Below are 11,523 nucleotides of genomic sequence, written 5' to 3' on the forward strand. Positions count from 1 at the left end.
CTGAGAATAGATTTGTGTAAGTGGCAAAACTCAAAGTAAAAGGAAATTTACCACAGCAAATCATGTCACAGCAAATCTACTAGCAAATTATATGAATTTAATATCCAACAATAGAGGATTCATTCAATAAATTTTGGGACATCTATCAATTGAATGCTATTGCCATTTAAAATAATGTAAATGTGTATTTACTGACATAGGGAGATGCTTATGCTATATTGTTAAGGGATAAATTAATATGTAAATTATCTGAATATGTATTTGCCAAAATGTTATTAATGATGACCTCTGAATGTATTCAGATAAATTTAAAAACATTTATCTGTATTAAATTTTTTTTCTACAGAGTATTACTTGTATGATAAAAGTAAAAAACAAAAGCATACAGGTAATCTGGTGAGCAGCTGAGACAGAATGTCTGGGTTCCCATTGAGTGGCTGATGGAGGATTGAAGAAGAAGATGCTCTGGTCTCAAACCTAGAGGTGAGTACATACCTCACCTGAGATAATTCCCCTTTACCAAGAGCAGTTAGGGTCTTTTACTAAAATGATGCTTCATGCACCATGAGGTTCATCAAACTGGTAAAGAAGTAGTCGTTTAAAATCTCTCTCATGAACAAACAGGCAAAATGGTCAAAATGACATCCTCACTTACTTCCCCACTGGATGATCAGCATCATGAAGAGCAGGGCTGGTATTTAGTCGTTTGCATCTATGAGGCGCACTTAACACAGGTGATCAGCCCTCAGTGCCTGCCTTTGTTTACTACTGAAAGAGAAAGCAGCATGAATTAGTTATTCAACAGATGCTCTTTGATCACTCAGCTGAACATATCCTTTATTAAATTTATTTTTATTTTTTTTCCTTTATTAAATTTAGAGTTCTAACATTTGGCATTTCATTTCTTCATTAGGATACATTATTGGGCTATTCATAGTTATGAGAATTCATGTTATTTACAGCTGATGGGTCATCTCAGTTATCCATGGCAGGAGCACATTTGCCTGTGTCAAAACAGTGCAATTAACTTAAGAAATTCACTCTTGGTGATATCTTTACCCAGCGTTTTGCTTTTTTTGCACATCTTTCCTTTCTTCTCTTTTCAGTTCAGTTCAGTCGCTCAGTTGGGTCTCTTTGCAACCCCATGGACTGCAGCACGCAAGGCCTCTCTGTCCATCACCAACTCCTGGAGTTTACTCAAACTCATGTCCATCGAGTTGGTGATGCCATCTAACCACCTCATCCTCCATTGTTCCCTTCTCCTTCTGCCCTCAATCTTTCCCAGCATCAGGGTCTTTTCAAATGACTCAGCTTTTCGCATCAGGTGGCCCAAGTATTGGAGTTTCAGCTTCAATATCAGTCCTTCCAGTGAACACCCATGACTGATCTCCTTTAGGATGGACTGGTTGGATCTCCTTGCAGTCCAAGGGGTTCTCAAGAGTCTTCTCTAATACCACAGTTCAAAAGCATCAATTCTTCTGTGCTCAGCTTCCTTTATAGTCCAACTCTCACATCTATACATGACTACTGGAAAAACCATAGCCTTGATTAGATGGACTTTTGTTGACAAAGTCATGTCTCTGCTTTTTAATATGCTGTCTAGGTTGTTCATAACATTCCTTCCAAGGAGTTCAGTTCAGTTCAGTCGCTCAGTCGTGTCCGACTCTTTGCGACCCCATGAATCACAGCACGCCAGGCTTCCCTGTCCATCACCAACTCCCGGAGTTCACTCAGACTCACGTCCATCGAGTCAGTGATGCCATCCAGCCATCTCATCCTCTGTCATCCCCTTCTCCTCCTGCCCCCAATCCCTCCCAGCATCAGGGTCTTTTCCAATGAGTGAACTCTTCGCATGAGGTGGCCAAAGTACTGGAGTTTCAGCTTTAACATCATTTGTTCCAAAGAAATCCCAGGGCTGATCTCCCTCAGAATGGACTGGTTGGATCTCCTAGCAGTCCAAGGGGTTCTCAAGAGTCTTCTCCAACACCACAGTTCAAAAGCATCAATTCTTCAGCGCTCAGCCTTCTTCACAGTCCAACTCTCACATCCATACATGACCACTGGAAAAACCATAGCCTTGACTAGACAGACCTTTGTTGGCCAAGTAATGTCTCTGCTTTTGAATATGCTATCTAGGTTGGTCATAACTTCCCTTCCAAGGAGTAAGCGTCTTTTAATTTCATGGCTGCAATCACCATCTGCAGTGATTTTGGAGCCCAAAAAAATAAAGTCAGCCACTGTTTCCACTGTTTCTCCATCTATTTGCCATGAAGTGATGGGACTGGATGCCATGATCTTCATTTTCTGAATGTTGAGTTTTAAGTCAACTTTTTCACTCTCCTCTTTCACTTTCATCAAGAGGCTCTTTAGTTCTTCTTCTCTTTCTGCCATAAGGATGATGTCATCTGCATATCTGAGGTTATTGATATTTCTCCCGGCAATCTTGATTCCAGCTTGTGCTTCTTCCAGCCCAGCATTTCTCATGATGTACTCTGCATGTAAGTTAAATAAGCAGAGTGACAATATACAGCCTTGACGTACTCCTTTTCCTATTTGGAACCAGTCTGTTGTTCCATGTTCAGTTCTAACGGTTGCTTCCTGACCTGCATACAGGTTTCTCAAGAGGCAGGTCAGGTGGTCTGGTATTCCCATCTCTTTCATTCATTAAAATAGTGATGAACCCTAATTTTCTGAACTGTGAACTAAACTGAACTTAACATATTCCCGAGGAATGCAGTTTCTCATCCTCAAATTTTTAATATACAAATGGTGCAATATCTCTTCAATTTTCTGGTCCAGAAGTTTAGAATCATCCTGTCTCTCAGGCTTCTGCTGTTAAATTTATCAGTTGAATAACTCATCCAATCAGTTACCTGCTATATAACCCAGTTCTGTCCTGTTTTCTCTAGTCCCCCTGAAATTCATTAATTGAACAAATACATATTAAGTAGCTACCACTGGGGTTTTACAGTATTGAGCAAAACAGTCTCTGCCCTCATAGAGCCTATAATATAACAGGAGAGACAGATGATAAACAAGGCTATCTTATCTAATAATTTTGGGGAGTGATAAATTCAGTGATGATAAAGTAGAGGGTTATGGGACGGGAGTAAGTTAGACTAGATGTAAGGCATGACCTGTTTGTGGAGTGGACACTTGTGCAGGAAAAGTTGAAGGATGTGAAGGATGAGCCATCTGAAGATCTTGGGGAAGAGCCGATCTGGCAGAGAGAAAAGAAAATGCAAAGATGTGAGATGGGAAAACATTTCGTGTGTTCTAGAAGGCCAGTGTGTCTCGAATGGAGTGAGTGAGAGGGGAGTGATGACAGCCAGGCAGGGACTAGGCATGCAGGGGATGTCTACCATTTGGAAGGAGTTGAGATTTTTCTTTAGTATGATAGAAAGCTATTCAAAGTCTTGAGGAAGGGAATGGCATTGTTTGATTTACGTTTTTGAAAGACCACCCTGACTACAGTGTGGGGAAGATTCTACAAGAGAGAAACCAGAAGGTCAATTAGGAAACTATAGACATCCAGGTAAGAGATGAGGGAGCTGGTAACTGTGGTGTTAGTGAGAAGTGACCAGATTCAGGTGTGTTTTGAAGGAAGAGCCAGTAGTACTCCCAATGCATGGAGGGGATGGTAGGAAGGGAAAGAGAACAATCAAAATGACATCGGGGTGTTTAGCCTGAGCTTGTATACCTAAATATAATTTGTTAAACAATTTATCTTTTTGCCTATTAGGAGAAAATTGTCTTTCTCGTGTATTCACTTCCTTTGTAAGTATGGATTTATTTCTTGGTTTTCTGTTCTGTTCCTTTGCTCAGTACCACATTCTTCTAATTCCTAATTTAAAATTAAAATTATTAATGGATTATCAATTTATATATTATGTAGTATATTATAAGGGCTTCCCTCGTGGCTCAGTGGTAAAGAATCTGCCTGCAATGCAGGAGATGCGAGAGACATGGGTTTGATCCATAGGTTGGGAAGATCCCCTGGAGAAAGAAATGGCAACCCACTCCAGTATTCTTGCCTGGAAAATCCCATGGATAAAGGAGCCTGGTAGGCTACAGTTCATGGGGTCACAGAGTCAGACATGATTTAGTGACTAAATAACAGCAACAAACAATATATTATAAACAAAATTATCAATATAAACTAAAAAGTAATTTTCTAATCATTCTTATTTTCAGCTCTGTTTTGGTTATTATTCTCACATACTAATTTTACAAATAAATTTTAGAGTCTCTTTTATCAAGTTGGTCGAAAAATGATCTGCTAGGAATTTGTATTTTTTATTTGTATTTATTGCTTAGTTTTGTGTATAGTAAGATTCTAAAATATTCTTTTTCTTTCCTTTTACAAAGCCCTCTGTAAAGTTTTATAATTTCCTTAATACAAAGCATACACATTTCTTGTTATTTTTTCTTCTGTGAATAGAAAACTATTTTACTTTCTAATTAATTATTGTAGGCAACTAAGAAAGTTATTACTCTGTATATTTGTATTTTAAGCCAGATAATCTATTGAATTCTCATGTTTCTAGGAGTTTTTAAGATGATTCACTTGGGTTTTTCAAGACTGTAATCTTTATAATCTGCAAATAAGGATACTTCTGCCTCTTCCTACCCAATATTTGTACTTATCTCATTCTCTCATCTAATTATGTTGGTGAGCACTTCAAGAACAATCATTAAATAATTGTGGTGATAACAAGTACCCTTGTCTTGTACCTGGCTTTTATGAGACTATTTCTAGGTTCTCCCAGTAAGTGTTAAAACTGGCTGTTACAAGATATGTATGAAATATCTTTTTAAATATATGGTTTTAAAAGTTTTACTCTATTATCACAATAATAAGATCTTTAAAAAAGCCTTTTGAGGGGAGGGACGGCAAATATTGAACTAATCATGGAAGGTTTGTAAAAAATTATTTTTTAAAAATTTAAATCGAAATCCAGTTGATTCCAATGTTTCAAGTATACAGCAAAGTGATTCAGTTATACATATACATTTATATACCTCTTCTTTTTTAGATTCTTTTCCATTATAGGTTATTGCAAGATATTAAATATAGCTCCCTGTAACAGTAGATCCTTGTTATTGAGTCATGTGGCTTTAATTCTCTGATCTGTTTATATGATAAAGTTTCTGAATAGATTTTCATATGATTGAAGTAGCTTCAGAAATTTGGAATTACCCCCAATTGGTTATAATATGTTCTTACTTCATTCTACTATTCTTATACTTAAATATACTAGTATTTTATTTGGTGTTTTGTGTCTTATTCATAACTGAGATTAGTGTGTTTCTTATTTACACCTGGTGGGCCCAAAATTGCACATTCCAGCAAAATGTGGGGTTAAAATGGTCTTTGTTCCTGCGCCCACCTAGCCGATATGCTCCCAGCAGCCCATGGCAACACCCACATAGCATGGCTGTCACATCAGCCTAGTGGGTGGTATCTTTCTCAGCACCTTCTGTGAACAAATGAGTACTGGGCCTGGTGGTCCCCAATTATTTTAGCTCTCCTCTCCTTTCAGGAACCAGCAAGCCAGACTCCTTCAAGCAATAAAGATAACATGCACTATTTATTAAGTTCTTATCCACTGTGTCCCATATTATTTGAGTGCTGAGCATATAATTGTAAATAAGGAACCAGTTCCTGCCCTCGCAGAGCAGCTTGTAAAATCAAATGTGACATCTCCTCATATGGGAGCAAGTATCAGGGATCGGGAGCTTCCCTGGTGGCTCAGACAGGAAAGACTGCCTGCAATGCAGGAGACCCAGCTTCAATCCCAGGGTCAGGAAGATCCCCTGGAGAATGGAAATGGCAACCCACTCCAGTATTCTTGCCTGGGAAATCGCATGGACAAAGGAGCCTGGCTAGCTACAGTCCATGGGGTTGTAAAGAGTTGGACACAACTGAAGGACTAACACATCAGGGATCTGAATTCTGTCTGTCCAACTTCATCTTTGTTCTTCAGGCATAAACTTCCCTCCCTTAAAAAAAAAAAAGTGAATTTGAAATGTATTTTCTGAAGTTAATTTATGTAAGAGAAATTTCTAGAAGCACTGCCTGGGCCTGTGAAACAAGTTAAGCATTAGCATCCTTCCTTGAGGCTTTATTTCAATACTCCCCAGGTCCATCTGCAACCTGTATTTTGAATCTGATTAGTTGCATAATAACTCTTTACATTTTTATACAGTGTGGCACCTTTCTTTGGATTAGCTTAAAATGTTTTACAGCCATTATTCTATTAACCCTCACCCTAGGGAGTGTTGAGGGTGGCATAGAATATGTTATTATCTTTCTTTTCTCAAAGGGACATGATGGCACAAGAAAGTCAAGAAACTTGAGCAATAGCACACATGAAGTTGGATGGAACCGGTTATAGAAACAGGTTTTTGCTGCTGGGGCATAAACCTCTCTGCTTCCCTCTATCAGACAGTCCCAAATAGGCTGAATGGTGATAATGAAGGTTTTTCTTTTGTCAAAAAAAAATGAGTTAAATATATGCTGGGGAAGCAGCAGATGAGTTAAGCTAAATCATCCAGGGTGATAGAGAGCTGTTGAATACATGTCCTCAAACAAAATGCACATGTAATTCAGGTCTACTTTACTACATGATAAATGCTGCCACATGCCGTAGGAGGAAATCAGGAAGTGCCCTGCTGACACTGTGTGTGCTCAGTCACTCAATCACGTCTGACTCTTTGTGACCCCATGGCCAGGCTCCTCTGTCCATGGGATTCTCCAGGTAAGAATAATGAAGTGGGTTTCTATTTCCTCCTCCAGGGGATCTTCCTGACCCAGGGATTGAACCCAAGTCTCCTGCATTAGCAAGAGGATTCTTTCACCACTGAGCCACCGGGTAGGAACTAAATACTTTGTATTTGTTGAAGAAAAGAAGGAAGGAAAGTAGGGAGAAACGAAGATAAGGCGTTATTCTCATCGTGGAGAAGCTTACAGCTGGGGAGGGAGAAACACTACAGACTAATGTAAAACAAGATTGTGCGGCACTAGAGAGCCTTGTCCCTGGATGCGTGGTGTGCAGAGGAGGAAGAAGCCACTGTGGCCTGGAGCCATCACAGAAGCCTTGCAGTACAAGCAATCTCAATTAGCTCCAGAGAATGGATGGGTTCTGGAGAGGTGAAGAGCAGGAGAGAGATTATCTTTGGAAGTGGGAGGGTCTGACAAGGCTGGTGGTTGAGGGTGTAGAAAGGAGGGAGTGCTTCCTTAACACTGTATTTTTAAAGGAAGCAGTGGGTTTTGTGAGAATGGCGAGATGGATTGTTTCTTTCAATAAATATTGTGGAGTGCCTACAATCTGCTATGACAGAGGAGACCATCGACGCAAACTCCTCCATGCTCAGGTTGAGAGAGTGCTGCTGTTGAGAAGGAACGCTTGCATTTTGGAACGCTGTTAAGATTTGAGTATGTAATAACTTCAGTGCATCTGGCTCAGCACATTTATTTTGAGATTTTATGGCTGCTATCATCTGCTCAGAGTGTGTGTTTCTCTCTTTAAGATAAGACTGAGCTCACAGTTGTTTTCTGTTACCACTGAAATTTCTTTCTTTCCTTTTTTAAATTTTACTGTTTTTGTATTTTTTTTGCTCAGTTTCAGTTAGTGAAATATATAAAGATGTATTTATCACTATTAATGTTATTGTAATCATTACTTTTTACTGTCATTCAGTTCTAATTAAAGACACTGCTGCATCCATTACCATCCCATCTCTGCTCCACGTGTATCCCTTCCTGGGGATCCATCACTGGCAGATATTTTCCTAGCCACTGTCTTCTTCTGACCTGGGTTGAGCAAATTAGAATTTTACATTTTGGAAATAATTATTATTGTCTTTTGCAAATTTCAACCTCTTCAGGAATCAAAACTCTTGTTTCACAGAGTTTTGATTCCTTCTCACCCACAAACCAGGGACGGTGGAAAGGTTCAGAAGCTGAAATCTCTATTCCTAAGTCCTGTTGCCTTTAAACTAGAAGTAGACAATTAAAATAAGAAAAAAAAAAAATTATTCAACACTGTAGGAAATGTATATCAACCCGAACAGGAGATTTCAGGTTGTTAAAAGATGATATCACTTATTCAGGGTCTGAAGAAGGCAAAAGAGGGTCTAGACCCAGATTTGGAGGCATTCGGACTTTGAAGAGTCTCATCAGGGCAGTGAAGCTGGAAATATTAATACCGTGTGCACCAGTGCAGAAAAGTAGAACCTATAGCCTTGCAGCTCAGTCCCAGGTAGGACTGGGGGGAAGAGGAGCACACAGGAATGACACAGAAGAGAGACTGTAAGAATTTTTCTGAAGTTCATTTCCCATTTACTACCTTTCCATCTAATGGAGAGCTTGACTGAGAATGAGGTTCATATCAAATTCCTATTTCTCTTTTCTCTCTTTGAATGTTCCCAGTTTAATTCGGGCGCATGCATTATCAAACATCTGTTTTAATTACAGCCATTGTTAAGGTAGTTAATCAGTTGTCGTCTCTCACCAGCAAAAATCCTATACTGCTGAATTTTCGTACAATCAAAGATACAATAAATATAAAAGGAATTCTTGTATATCAGCATGAAAAAAAAATGCATACAACTTCTTTGCTCACTGATGCAACCAAAACACCCAGGAGTTATTATAATGTGCATTCCCCTGACACAGACTTTTATTTCATGCAAATGACTGTGATTAAGATTCAAATACTTTTTTTTCCCATTTTCACACATTACTTAATCAATGTGAAGTACTGTGTAAAAATTGCATCTCTTCATAACAGTGATTTTGACCAAGTCAAGTGTTGCTCCTAGAATTATAATCCAGACTTGTGATTCAATTATCATTTAGAGACTTTCTAAATTCAAATTAAGTTCACTCTTCCCTTCTTTTCCCAAGACTGTAAACTTAATATCAGTATGGATCATTTGTGAGGTGTGATCAAAATAACTTTCCACCGCAAGGACATACACAATGTGATGTGTGAATTTTCCCTTGCTTGCAAAAAAAGCACAACAATCAATAGTACTTGGCCATTAAAATGTATGAAATGCACGAAGTACAGTCTATTTTTCCATTTATGTTACACTTAGCTTTTAGGTTGAATAATATGGACACTCCCCAGAATACTTATCTATTTAAAGTTACCTGGAGCAGTTGTACAAACTGCCATTTAAAAAGTTAAATAAGAACTTATGGAATACTTAAAGTTTGGCATCTCCATTTAATGATTTAACTATTGGGCATTCAAAAGCACATTCTTATAAGAACTGACAAGGAATGCATAAAATAACGTAGGGTTCCAGAAGCATTTCATACAACTATAAAACACTGATCTATTTACAGTTTACTGCACCCGAGCTAGAGGCTGAATCTTGTTTTGTTACTGCTTGTGACTCTTTCTTGCTCATCTTGCATTTCATTTATACTAGAGGAAAAATTAGATTTTACCAATGACTAGGTTTGAGTTATTACCAAGCACTATCCACATTCATTTTCTTAAGATATGCTTTTTTAGCCTCCGAGTTGAAAATAAAATCCAATTTCAATTGTTTTTCTTTTTTCAACACTCATCCCAAATTCCTCTTTTTGTGTCCAATTGCAATAAGCAGGGGAAAATACTCATCTTTTATTTTCCATGCTTCCTGGAACACAATGCTATTTCTATGCCAGAGCTGAATTTGTTGAATTCGAATAATTTTTTTTTGAGAGAAGAAGAATTTGGATTTGATGGAGTTTGATAAATTCAAACAGATAATGTTTGAATCTGGATGTTCATTTTTGAAAGTTGTTTCTTGAACATTCTTATGAAGATGTTCCATCTCTTCTGTCAGGAAAGGTTGGAAAGACATGGGCAGTTAGTCCAAATGAGAGTCCCAACTCATAGGGACCCTGACCAGTCAGAACCAAAGGTATTGTCTTGAATTTACCAGAAGACTGGGAAATATCTGGGAGACTGAGGTAGTTCTAGCTGGTTTTAGAAAAGGCAGAGGAACCAGAAATCAAATTGCCAACATCCGCTGGATCATCAAAAAAGCAAGAGTTCCAGAAAAACATCTATTTCTGCTTTATTGACTATGCCAAAGCCTTTGACTGTGTGGATCACAATAAACTGTGGAAAATTCTGAAAGAGATGGGAAACCAGACCACCTGACCTGCCTCTTGAGAAACCTGTATGCAGGTCAGGAAGCAACCGTTAGAACTGGACATGGAACAACAGACTGGTTCCAAATAGGAAAAGGAGTACGTCAAGGCTACATACATGTTGTCACTCTGCTTATTTAACTTATATACAGAGTACATCCTGAGAAATGCTGGGCTGGATGAAGCACAAGCTGGAATCGAGATTGCAGGGAGAAATGTCAATAACTTAAGATATGCAGATGCCACCATCCTTATGGCAGAAAGTGAAGAAGAACTAAAGAGCCTCTTGGTGAAAGTGAAAGAGGAGAATGAAAAAGTTGGCTTAAAGCTCAACATTCAGAAAACGAAGATCATGGCATCCAGTCCCATCACTTCATGGGAAATAGATGGGGAAACAGTGGAAACAGTGGCTGACTTTATTTTTCTGGGCTCCAAAAGCACTGCAGATGGTGATTGCAGCCATGAAATTAAAAGACGCTTACTCCTTGGAAGGGAAGTTATGACCAACCTAGACAGCATATTAAAAATCAGAGACATTATTTTGCCAACAAAGGTCTATCTAGTCAAGGCTATGGTTTTTCCCGTGGTCATGTATGGATGTGAGAGTTGGACTGTGAAGAAGGCTGAGCGTCAAAGAATTGATGCTTTTGAACTGTGGTGTTGGAGAAGACGTTTGAGAGTCCCTTGGATTGCAAGGAGATCCAACCAGTCCATCCTAAAGGAGATCAGTCCTGAGTGTTCATTGGAAGGACTGATGTTGAAGCTGAAACTCCAATACTTTGGCCACCTGATGCGAAGAGCTGACTCACTTTCAAGGGTCTTTTCAAAGACCCTGATGCTGGGAAAGGTTGAGGGCAGGAGGAGAAGGGGACAACAGAGGATGAGATGGCTGGATGGCATCATCGACTCAATGGACATGGGTTTGAATGGATTCCGGGAGTTGGTGATGGACAGGGAGGCCTGGCGTGCTGCGGTTCATGGGGGTCACAAAGAGTCGGACACAACTGAGCGACTGAACTGAACTGAACTGAGGTAGTTCTCTGAGAGGAAGATTTATGAACTGTAGATTGTGTGAGAAGTCAGGGTAGCATTCTGTAGGAGTGCAAGAAGCCAGCTATGCCTGGGGCATCTGAAGTCAGTCCAGACTGCTTACAGAGAACCAAAGGGATAATTCCTATCTATTTTGATCTTATTTAGGAGGTTCTGGGGGAAGGGTGTTTTAGGATAAAGCTTTAAGGGAAAAATGAAATTGTGTCAGAGACTATTGACTGGGTACTAATGTCCAATTTTCCCTGTTCCATAAGTAATAGAATTTTTGTTGGATTTTTACGGTTGCCTGGAATAAAGGCGGTTTCCCAGGCACATTT

At 39.1% G+C, this 11,523-nt stretch overlaps 1 long non-coding RNA gene across 3 annotated transcripts in view; it reads left to right on the forward strand.

Annotated features, from left to right (window-relative positions):
• The window catches only part of LOC113900423, a 182,705-nt gene extending 172,674 nt beyond the window's left edge, over positions 1–10,031 (forward strand). For 2 of the 3 annotated variants that reach the window (XR_003513135.1, XR_003513137.1), the window contains 3 exons: positions 347–483; positions 3,743–3,777; positions 6,800–10,031. This is a non-coding gene — a long non-coding RNA (uncharacterized LOC113900423). The remainder of the gene's footprint in view (positions 1–346; positions 484–3,742; positions 3,778–6,799) is intronic. The other variant, XR_003513136.1, reaches the window with a different exon arrangement.
• The last annotated feature ends 1,492 nt before the right edge of the window (positions 10,032–11,523 follow it).

This window comes from Bos indicus x Bos taurus, chromosome 10, assembly GCF_003369695.1.
Source record: "Bos indicus x Bos taurus breed Angus x Brahman F1 hybrid chromosome 10, Bos_hybrid_MaternalHap_v2.0, whole genome shotgun sequence".
NCBI classification, from domain to species: Eukaryota; Metazoa; Chordata; class Mammalia; order Artiodactyla; family Bovidae; genus Bos; species Bos indicus x Bos taurus.